Source organism: Mustela lutreola, chromosome 6 (genome assembly GCF_030435805.1).
Source record: "Mustela lutreola isolate mMusLut2 chromosome 6, mMusLut2.pri, whole genome shotgun sequence".
NCBI classification, from domain to species: domain Eukaryota; kingdom Metazoa; phylum Chordata; class Mammalia; order Carnivora; family Mustelidae; genus Mustela; species Mustela lutreola.
The window spans coordinates 60492943-60505077 of record NC_081295.1 but is presented as its reverse complement, the minus strand read 5'-3'; positions in this window follow the sequence as shown (position 1 = coordinate 60505077).

Below are 12135 nucleotides of genomic sequence, written 5' to 3'. Positions count from 1 at the left end.
CAGGCTTCCTGTACAGCAAGGAGTCTGCTTTTCCCTCTCCTCTGCCCCTCTCCCTGCTTGTGCTCTCTCTCCCTCTCTCAAATAAATAAATAAATTTTTTTTAAAAATCTAACTCTGCATAAGACAGGCACACTTTAGATTCAAAGGTACACATAGGTTGGAAGGGAAAGAATGGAAAAAGAAATATTCAAGCAGCAGCCATGAGAGAGCTAGAGTTCTACACTAGTATCAGACAAAATAGCCTTTAAACCGAAGGGGTTACTAGGGATAAAGAGGGACATTTTGTAACAAAAAAGAGTCAATTTATCAAGAATTCTAAACACATGTGTATGTAACAGCGAAGTCTCAAAATATGTGAAGCAAATATTGACAGAACTTAAGGGAAAAACTGAAGATTCAATAGTAATAGTTGGAGATATTAATATCTCACTTTCAGTAATGGCTAGAACAACTAGACAGAGTGGCAACAAGGAACTGTAAACCAACTAGACCTAACAGACATCATTAGAACAATCTACTCAGCAAGTGGAAAATACATATTCTTCTCAAGTACCTATGAAACATTCTCCAGGATAGATCATAGGTTAACCATAAAATAACCGTCAATGAATGTACAATTATTAAAATCATTAAAAACACAAATGTTTTCTGACCACCGTGGAATAAAATTCTAAATCAATAACAAAAAATTTAGGAAATTCACAAATACGTGGAAATTAAACAACATATCCCTTAGTATCCAATGTGCCAAATAAGAAATCACAATGGAGGGGCACCTGGCTGGCTTAGTGGGTTATGCCTCTGCCTTCACCTCAGGTCATGATCTCAGGGTCCTGGGATCGAGTCCCACATTGGGCTCTTTGCTTGGGGGGGAAGCCTGCTTCCCCCTCCCTCTCCCCCTCTGCCTGCCTCTCTGCCTACTTGTGATCTCTCTCTCTGTCAAATAAATAAATAAAATCTTAAAAAAAAAAAGAAATCACAATGGAAATTAGAAAATATTTTAAGATGAAAACAAAGATACAACAAACCAAAATTACCAAAATGCAACGAAATCAGTGTTTACAAAGAAATATATGGATCTAAACACCTATATCAAAAAAGAAGAAAAATCTCAATTTAATATCCTAATCTTTCATCTTAAAGCAATGAAAAGAATAACTTAAACTAATCAAGCCGATGGAAGGAAATCATAAAAATTAGAGCAGACATTAATCAAATGGAGAACAGAAAAATGAAAGCAAAAATCACTAACATTAAAACTTCATTATTTGATGAGATCAAAGCTTGATAAAACTTTAGCTAGACTGACCAAGAACAAGAGAAAACTCAAACTGCTAAAATCAAGTATGAAAGGTCTTCATTTTTGTGCTTTCCCGAACACCATCAAAAAGGTGGAAAGATGATACACAGAATAGAATTTATAAATCATATATCTAGACTATATAAAAAGCTCTTACAACAAAAGATACCTCAATATATAGAAATGCACAAAAGATCTAAATAAACACAAAGAAGATATATAAATCCAAAGAGTTCTCCAAAGAAGATATAAAAATGGTCAATCAGCACATGAAGAGAAGCTCAATATTATCAGCCAGTGGGGAAATGCAAATCAAAACACAAGGAGATACCACTTTGTACCTGCTGGAATAGCCATAATCAAAAAGACAACAAAAACAAGTTTGGCAAAAATGTGGAGAAATTCAAATGCTTATACATTGCTTGTAGAAATGAAAAATGATACAGTCACTGTGGAAAACAGGCTGTTCCTCAAAAGGGTACCAAAGGTACCATATTACTAAGCAATCCACTCCTAAGTATTTACCCCCAAAAATTATATATTACATAAACGCTTTGTGTTGTGACCACAGCATTATTCATAATAGCCAAAATGTGAAAACAACCTACATGTCCCTCAACTGATAAATGGATAAATACAATATAATATATCCATACAATGGAATATTGTTTGGCATTAAAAAGAAATCAAGTACTAATACATGCCACAATGTGGATGAGCCTTGAAAATATTATGCTAAGTAAAGCCAATCACAGAAGAGCACGTACTGTATGATTCCATTTATAAATGAAATGAAATGTATAAAATTTATATGCAGTGTCCAGAATGGGCAAATCTATAGGGATAGAAAACAGTTTAGTGGTTACCTAGGACTCAGGAGTTAGAGGGAAGGGGCTGGGAGAAGATATGGGAAAAGGTTAATGGATATGGGGTTTGTTTTGAGGGTGATGAGATATTTTCAAATTGATTGTGGCGATGGTCACACACTATGAATATATTAATAATTTGATTGTACACTGTAAATGGATGAACGATATGCTGCAAATTAGATACCAATAAAGGTGTTAAGAAGAAGATGAAGAAAGAAGAGGAAAAAGTAGAGAAGTTTCCTCAATAGCTTATCACATTTAATGCTTAATCATGTATAGAAAATCTATGGACCCCATAAGTTATGAACATTTCTAAATAGGGCAAGTAATTTGATGTAGGAAAGACATTAGGTTCAAATCTGACAGCCAAGAAAGAATTCTTGGAGATGTCTTTGGTGCAAAAAAGTGGTTTTATTAAAGCACCGGGACAGGACCCACGGGCAGAAAGAGCAGCACTGGGGTCATGAGGAGTAACCTATTATATACTCAAGTCGGGAGAGGGTTAAGGATAGCGTAAGTCTCTTTTTTTTCGAAACAAGGTTTTCAGAACCTTGAGGGGGCTAGTTATCATTGGTAAACGGTCATTTATTACCATCTAATAAAACCTTAGTCATGAGACTCTTCAGATGGATATCAGTCGGCCATATGCTTGGGGGATGATTGCCAACACATATCTTGGGGAATTTAGAGATAAACAAAGTTTTCAAAGGAATTTTTATACACTAAATGAGACTTACAGGATCCTGCGCAGGGGGCGGGGGGGCGCTGGCAAAGGGGTGGGGAGTCAGGCTAGGATTGCCTTTTGCCCTTAGCAAAGTATTAAATATTATCATTGAGGCAGTTGAGTCCCTAGAGGAATGTCACTCTGCCTGTTTCAAGGACTTGTCAATGGGCTACAGGTAGTAAGGAAATTTTTCTTCTGCCTTTTTTCCACACATCATAGTTCACATCTGTCTTCTTAATGACTTTGCTCCCATGGATAGATTAAAATAAATCATGCTCGGTTAGGGAACTTGTGGAGGCAGGAAATATATTAAATTATTCTCAAATAATCCTACTAAGAAGTTAATTGGCTGTCTTAGCAGACTCCTCCCATTGGGAAACTTGATCCTGTAACATGATCAAAGATCCTGGCTATGCCCACAAAATACTTGAATTCACTGCTCCATGGCCTTTCCTTTGCATCATTACGAGCAACAAAATCTGGTACCTGGGAAGAGGTCATCTTTGTTGAGAAAGGGCAATGAATACAACAGTCATAATCTCTGATTTGAAGAAAGAAGAGGAGAATGTAGAGGAGGTTTTTCAGTAGCTTATCACGTTTAATGTTTAAGCATGGATAGAAAATCTATGGACCTCCTAAATTAATTGTACAATTAAATTATTAATATATTCACAGTTGTGTAACCATCACCACAATATATAATAATGTTATTTCTATGAGTTTCCAATCATTAATGTTACTTACAAAAAGAATAACTCAGTTTTCCTTTACGTAGAAGTCTCTTAAACCTTAGACATTTAGACGGAAGTTTTTTGAAGTAGTTTTATGCGTGGCTAGTTTCAAATAGGATTCACAAAAATGTGAAATTGATCACCTTATTCAAATTAGAATATAGACTTGGGATGAGATTAGTTTTTATTGGAAGAAAATTGAGCTTTAAAAACTTAAGATACCGGAAATGTCAATGACCATATAACCTGTGTAGAAATGTGACTTCAGAGAATGCACATTAGTATGTTCTTAGTAAACTCTGCTGAATTCTCCATTTAAAATTCAACTCTGTCTTTCCTGGTGAGATACCTCTCAAATAACTTGGTCAGAAGCCAGCAAGGCACTTCCTAATACATGAGCAGATGTTATTTGTGTAGCTTAATTGCTAAATTGACAAAATAAGCAAATAATTTCATCCTCTCTAGTTAAATTTCCTTATTCTGAAAAATTCATTTTTCATTTAATGCCACATTATGTCCAGTTTTCATACTGAATGTTTAGTAGAGCCACAAAACAAAAGGAACTTTCCACCTTGGAACACTGGGCCTAAACGTTGATCTGGTAAATAATCTGCCAAGTGTCCCTCAAAGATAAATAGGATTATAATTTCTTGGGAGTTAGTAGCTCCTAAAAATCTTTTTTGAAGTCCATATTCTGTGCTTAAAAAAATAACCACAATAGATTCATTTTTTTCCCATTCCTCCAGCATATGAATGGAAGAAAGTTCATAGGGGTAAATGACTAGGTTTAGTTTTCAGGTGAAAGAAGTCTATTTTTTTTTTTTTTTAAATATTATGAAGTAAAAGAAAGAATAAATATTATCTTCAAACTCAGTATAAAGAAGGGATTGAATAAATCTCTAAAATGATTTGATGTGGCATCAGCACTGCTCAGATGATAAACAATGCCACCAGGCTGTTCTTAAACCCCAACATTCTTAATTACTAAACTACTTAATCTCCGTCTGTAGGAGGCGAGGATTCAATATTTTGTGTCTCATTAGCGCCACCTGCTGAGTGCTGCTCACATTTTGTAAATCGCAGTTACATTTTTGTTATAATGTAATAAATGTAATGTAATGTAATAAAACCTTAGTCATGAGACCCTTCAGATGGATATAACAAAAGAATGACAGTAGAATTATTACATCTCCAGCATTTTCTTTTCATGTGAGCTACTTGAGTGTAGGTTCAATAGCCAGAGCAGTGAATGTCAGATCAGAAAAAGAATCAGTTTTAAATTTTATTTATATGAGTGTAATACTTAATTTGATTAATAGAGGCTTCACCTTGGCCAAAGCTGCCTTACCCATGTCATGAATTTATAATGTAAATTATATCAAAATAATACATGCAAAAAATATTTGCAAACCACAAAACATTAACAATGTAAAACATTCTATATGATTTAACTCATATAGAGTTAAATTTAACTCATTTAACACATATAGAGCCATTCATATTGGAATGACATTTTCATTTTTTTTTTAAGATTTTATTCATTTATTTGACAGACAGAAATCACAAGTAGGCAGAGAGGCAGGCAGAGAGAGAGGAGGAAGCAGGCTACCTGCTGAGCAGAAAGCCTGATGCAGGGCTTGATCCCAGGATCCTGGGATCATGACCTGAGCTGAAGGCAGAGGCCTTAACCCACTGAGCCACCCAGGTGCCCCTCCAGTTTTGTTTTTAATTTTTTTCCAAAATTTTAAAAATAGCATCGCTGAATTTATGGTACAAGCTAGACTACTACTTTAGGTTCACTTGATTTAAGCATTTGGAAAAACTGAAATACTTTGTTTTGCTGGAAAGAGATTTCCTACATTTGATGGTTTGGAATTCCTTTCTTCTATCTTGTCACTTTTAAAAAACAAAAGTAAAAGAGTGAATCTTATAGTCTAAAGTCATATTTAATTTTCAGTTCTGAAAATGCATTGAATCTCATACACTAAATATGCATAAGAAGACTTCATTATGGAAAATGGAGTTGGTGATTCAAACTTGTGATTTTGCTACAGCTGCTGAGTCATGAAGCACATGAAAGACTTACTGTTCGTTATGTATCAAGTTCATTGACTTTTGACAGTTGGTGAGTTTCATGAAATAGAATGACTTCCTGCAAAAGAAGTTCCTCTCACAAACTTTAGTTCTTTTACCATCTATTACCATCTACCTGTGGATCATGTCTGAAGTAATAAAATCATAATAAAAACCAAAACAATATGAAATCATAATTATCAAAATAAAAATGAAGTAATTCCATATGTCTAACTAAATGAACTCATTACATTCATTTTTTTTTCAACTATATACATAGTACACGTAGAACCCAGGACTGAGGAATCAAACAATGGTAATGTTGCTAATTTTCTTATCCACAGCCTCCAATTACATAACAAGCAGCCAACTGAATTTGGAAGCATCCAAAAATCTCTAAACATTCAAAGGTTTGTCATTTTTGCCTGAATTGTTCATTTTTATTTGAATGCTTCCCTTTCACATGGAGGTTTTCATATTTTATATATATAAACATAGCCCAAATATTAAAGCCACATACACTCTCCAAATGGAAATATATGAATGTTTAACAGATACCTTCCTTTGGCCCAATTCCCTCCTACATGCACATCTTCCCTGCTGTCCCTCCAGATCCCCCAGAGGTTTCTCAGCATGAAGAGCCCAATTACGAAGTAGGAAAAGTTCCATCAAAACCAATACACCACGCAGTTACAAAGAGCTCTGTAGAGGTTAAAAGACTGATATGAATTTGGCCCACTGCATATAACCTGCAGCAATATTACCAGAGAAGACAAGAATTTGAATGAGTCTAGGTTGGAAAAATAAATTACTTTGTCGCCTTAAAGGCAATCTCCATGGGTCAAGGCTAAGGTCTTTCTCTTTGGTGTTATATGGAGAATCATCTCTATCACTGTTTTTTCCAGATAACTAGGTGGTTTTGACATTTTTGTGGTCAGTAATCTGATATTTTTTCACAAATGGTCTTTCAGAAAAATGGAAAGTGTTCTCATTAGTTGAATGGGAATGTTTGATCAAACTAACAAATGTCTTTCTCAAAATGTATCATAACTTTAAATCAAGATCACTGTATTAATAAGACTGTTACTTCCTCATATTTATTTCCTGTCTCTGGTCTTATATTTCCATTCGTATCGAGTAATGTCAACAGCAAGAGAAAATAACATCTTAGTTCAAGAAATGTAGTCTTGTTAATATTTATTTAGGAGGTACTGATCTGATAATGATTATCAGTAAACATTTCAGTCAAAAAACTAAAATGCATTTGTCTCTACAAAGATATTTAATTTCCATACCTGAAACTTTAATTCAAGGAGAAAAACAGACTAGCCCTGAAATTAAGGATGGTAGTGTAAAACATAATAATTATAAGGGTCATTACAATTTACCAATTGGGGTTTCTATGCCAAATATCCAGCTAGAAAATCTATGTTCATTATCTCTATTATTATTCTTAGCAATAGTATGAATTTCATACTATTATCCCTTTTTCAGGGAAGAAAACAAAATCTAGAGAAGTAAAATAATATACCCAAGGTCAGCCAGCTACACAGTGACAGAAAAGAGAGCTGAAGCCTGGTGAATCTCTTCATTAAGCCCCACATTCTGGGAAGGAGCTCCATCTGCTTTTTCCTGCTTCACTTAGAGTTATAGTCTGCTCAACACGCTGTGCGCTTATGGGAGTCTTTCCAAAGGGAATGGGTTTTTCTAATTTGTTCAAAGATGTCAAGGGGCCTAGTATTAGCCTTGTGCATTGCGAAATATTTTGAAAGTTCGGAGGGAAATTTCTCTGTTGGTTCGGTTGGTCAGGGATGGAATCATAGACATAAGAAATTTAAATGTAGCCCCCCAGATGGATAGGACCTTAGTGGGAAAAATAAACAGTATGGTGGGAAGATAAAATAGAGCACTTTTGGAAAGGATCTACATATGGAAAGGAAATAAGGCACATCTGAGGTATAGGAGATGGTCTGAAGTGGCTGAAGCATGGATTTTTCTAAAAGAATGGGAGAAGAGACTGAAAAGGCCGACTTGTGGAACTCAAAACCCTAAATTAAGGTGTGTAGACTATGGTCATTAAAATTTGGGAAGCAAAGACGATTTTGGAGGAAAACAACAAAACCATATATAGAACAATTACTCCAGCATTGGGTGTAGAAGCACTTGAGCCAGTAATATGACAATAAGAAGACAGTATCAAACTATGAATACCAGACCTGAACTATACTAGTAGAAGCAGAGGAACAGGAGAGGGGAGATAATCAATCACTAGAAAAGCATTATTGTTCTTTCTTCCTATGACCTTCTTTTTTAAAATTTCTTACTTCTAGCATTTTTTCATGTAGACATCAAGTTAAAACTCTAAGCTCTTTTGGAATTTGACGTAGGGGCAATGGTTGTGAAAAATTACCCAAAGATCTTGAATAGGACTTTCACAGAAATGTTAAATCAAAGAAAGAACTTGGATACCCGTTGCTCTCGGCAGTTCCTTAATCTCACAAAAAAACTACATTTATCCAAACACATATACACATCTACACAAAAATACATCTTCAGCCTACAATTATTATAAGAAGCTGTACATAGCATATTTGGCTCCAAGGGGGTGTGAAGAGTTAATTAAAAATCTTGTTTGAAAACGGAGAACTTCAAGGATTACTATCCGTAGAGCCTTTTTTATAAAGGACTCAAGGATAAATTACTGGAACCATACATCTACTTAAAGTCTTGAAACCCTAATAGGTTGTTGATGCTTTTCAGTTCCGAAAAATCAGCAATCCATGAAAGGTCTCTATAGCGTATCTGTGATACCATTCAATTGCAAATTGCTCTGTCTACTGACTCCGGGGATTTACCCCAGCAAGGTCTTGCTTTTTCACCAGACCTTTATGTGTCATTTGATAACTGATGAGCAATTTTCCACTCAGTATTATGAGCTATTCTTTTATTTTCTTATCTATTTATGTTTCTATTCATAATTCAGTGTTACATATTTTTAACAGCTCTGTTGGCACAAAATCATCTTTCAGCTTATTGTTACTGTAAATTTTAATCTCTGTTAGCCAAATAACCCCATAATCATTATCCTTGTCCTTAATATAATTGCTTTTAATAAATTAACTTCTAACATTATCATGATTAATATTACTAAAAACCTGTTACCTCACCCAAAATAAGAAATCCCTTTTTAATTTTACAGATCGAAAGTGCTATTAGAAACTTGCCGCCACACAAAGTCATCTTAGACTATTTGTATCCCAGTAACAATAAAAAATGGTAGCGGTTTCCATTCACTGGAGTGTCCAAGAATGCTAGTGATGACAAGATCATTAGATATTCATAAGACCTTTAAATACTTCTTGAGAAGTTTATACCCCTAACATACAAAGTTGGAAAAATCACTCCTTCTGAAATTATCAGAAAATATGCGATGGTTTTAGTTCATATGACTCATAAAACTCAAATAATTATAGTTAGTAGCATATTAATAATGTCATCTCACATATGGTTTCATATTTTACTAGCTCCAGTACATTTCCATCCCAGCATCTATATTAGCATTTTAAAGATAAATTAGCACATTCCAATACTTCATAAGTAGGAATTCATAGAAAAATGGCCATTAAATTTTCTTTATAAAAAGAAGCAAAGGTGGTTTATATATTAGGTGTTCAAAACAGAAAAAGGCATTAATCAGCTTTCAAAAGCTAAATTTGTCTCAAGCTCATTATTATTCAAAGCAATGAATTTTCCCTGGTAACATGTCACAAAGGGAATAAGGAATGGAAATTCTAATGATAGCCCAACAATTTAGCACAAGGTTTTAATTCAGTAATCTGGAGTTTGTGCACATCAGACTAAATATATACATGGAAGTTTGATTCTATAAGCATTTCATAAATTAAAGGAATGCAATGTTTCAAAAATACAAAATATGATACAACATAAACTAAAATTAAGCAGCAGTTAGAGTACCCTACCATGCCAAATATACAGTTATTAATTTTTCCCACTTTGAAGCTTATGATAGAAGTATTTACAATTTCTCAGTATGTCCAACACTGAAAAGTTACAACAAATTGATGTCTTATGGAACTTATGTTGATGAAAATTGAGTGAAATCAGGGATAAGCACCAACAAAGGGTAGTATTAAGCATGAGCTTTCTGAGTTTGACTCCATAGCAAATAATTTGATAAAAACCATTTGCTGTCAGGTTTGGACCTCCCCACAGATACCTGGTTCACAAAAAATAAAAAAAATAAAACTTGGCTTGCACAAATTTAATAATTCAGTATTTTTCAGAAAGATGAAAATAACCTCCAAGTAATAAATCTAAAGCATCGAGTTATAATATTGTAATGCTCACTAACTCTTTTAGCATTGAAATAATTTGAAATCACATGAAAACCTGAACATGTTGAAAGGTTATGCTAATATATCTATATTTGTAGTCATCACTAAGTTATTACCAAGAATATTAATCATGGGTACATAGCCAAACCTGATGCTAAAGTTTTTCATTTGCTGATGCCAATTTGTGGTGACTTCAGATAAGAGCCCTCCAAAATCATGTTTGTAAGATGCAGGTTATTTCATAATGAAGAATTTATTCGTTGACAAATTATCATAATATCCCCTCAGGTTTATCTAGGAATCATTCTTAAGAGAAATGCCTACGACTAAAGATCTTTTGGGATATAATTTATTTATAATTTTATATTTAAAAATTGTCATGGGGACTAGAAGCTTTTGGGAGGTTAATGTGAATCTGATGGCCAAGAAATATTCCCTCTTTCGGCAGAGCTGAGGGAGAAACACATTGGCTGCCTACAGCGTTGTTATTATTATTATTGTTATTGTTATTGTTATTGTTATTGTTATTTTAATGTCAGGGGACCAGTTGTTCTAACTACTGCATCCCCTTCTACATTTTCTCCATATACTTTATTCCTCTTTAAGGTCAGGTACATCAGGCTTAAGATGTATTCAGGAAAACATGCTCAATTTTAAAAGGTGAAACATTTCCACATTCATTTGAAAGGCAGAATATTGTAGTTAAGAATCACAGGGTAGGGAGGCGTAGGAACTATCTGAGCTATAACCCTTGATCTCAATACTCCCAATTCAGATGCCTATGTCAGGTCTCAGAAAGGGCCAGAGCAAGGGGTTTTCTGCATTGAGAATACAACATTTCTCATTTGTGTGTATTTCATACTCATGTTACCCAAGCATCTTGGGCTGGGTTCCATAGAAATAAATTCTGAGGGTGCCTGGGTGGCTCAGTGGGTTAAAGCCTCTGCCTTCGGCTCAGGTCATGATCTCAGGGTCCTGGGATTGAGGCCCGCATGGGGCTCTCTGCTCAGCCGGGAGCCTGCTTCCCCCCACCCCCATCTGCCTCTCTGCCTACTTGTGATTTCTGTCTGTCAAATAAATAAATAAAATCTTAAAAAAAAAAAAAAAAGAAAGAAATTCTGAGATGACGATGTGTACGCAGGAGGTTTATTAAAGAATGCTTTTAGAAATTGACCCCAGAAGGAAACAAAGCAGGACTGAGCAGATGAAGAAATTCCTGCAAAGTGGTTGTGCCTGAAGTTTCCATCATCCCCAAAGCTGGATGCCCTTCAGAGTTGTTCTGAAACAGAATGGGAGCAGACCATTTAGCTCTCCATCGGCCAGTTTCTGGCTGCATGTCACCCCTCTGGGAAGGAACACAGGCTCACGTGAGACATTCTCCTGCAGCAGTCGACTATGCTCAGGGAAGAATATAGTTGGTTGTGCATTGCCAGCAGCCAAAATTCCTAGCAGCCAGGGGTTGGTATGTAAGAAAAGCACCATAGCCTTTATCACACCACAAAGGGAGATGTGACTGCATCAGGCTAGCCCCATCTAAATAAGAAGACCTTATCAGGCTTAACCTTCTAAGTCAAGCCAATTCATGGATGGCTTTGGCTGGTGCCCTAAGAGCAGTCAGTTGCTGCTGAATTCATTGGTCTACTTTCATACAAATGGTAAAGTGCCAAGAATTTCCAAGGACTCTAGCATGGAGGGCACTTAAAGTCTTGCAGACTCATCTTCAGTACAACAAAAGAACAACTTCTCAAAAACAATCATCAACAACGGCACAATAATGTTTATGTTAATTTGGAACTTACAATGCTAGATATCATGTTAAATAAATAATCTATGGCATTCAATCCTAACAGCAAGGCTATGTGGTGTGTTTTATTTATTTTTTTGTTATAGATGGGAATTTGAAACCCAGGATAAAAAACAGAAACGGATCTAATATGACAGAACTGGTCAGTCACAGAACTTGAAATGAAGCATTGCAGACTCCTTCATTCTAAGCAACTGTACTAAACTATCAACACAGCCTGACTTATTGCTGACCCTATACTACTAAACACTTGGATAGAATTCTGTTGACTTCTTAATT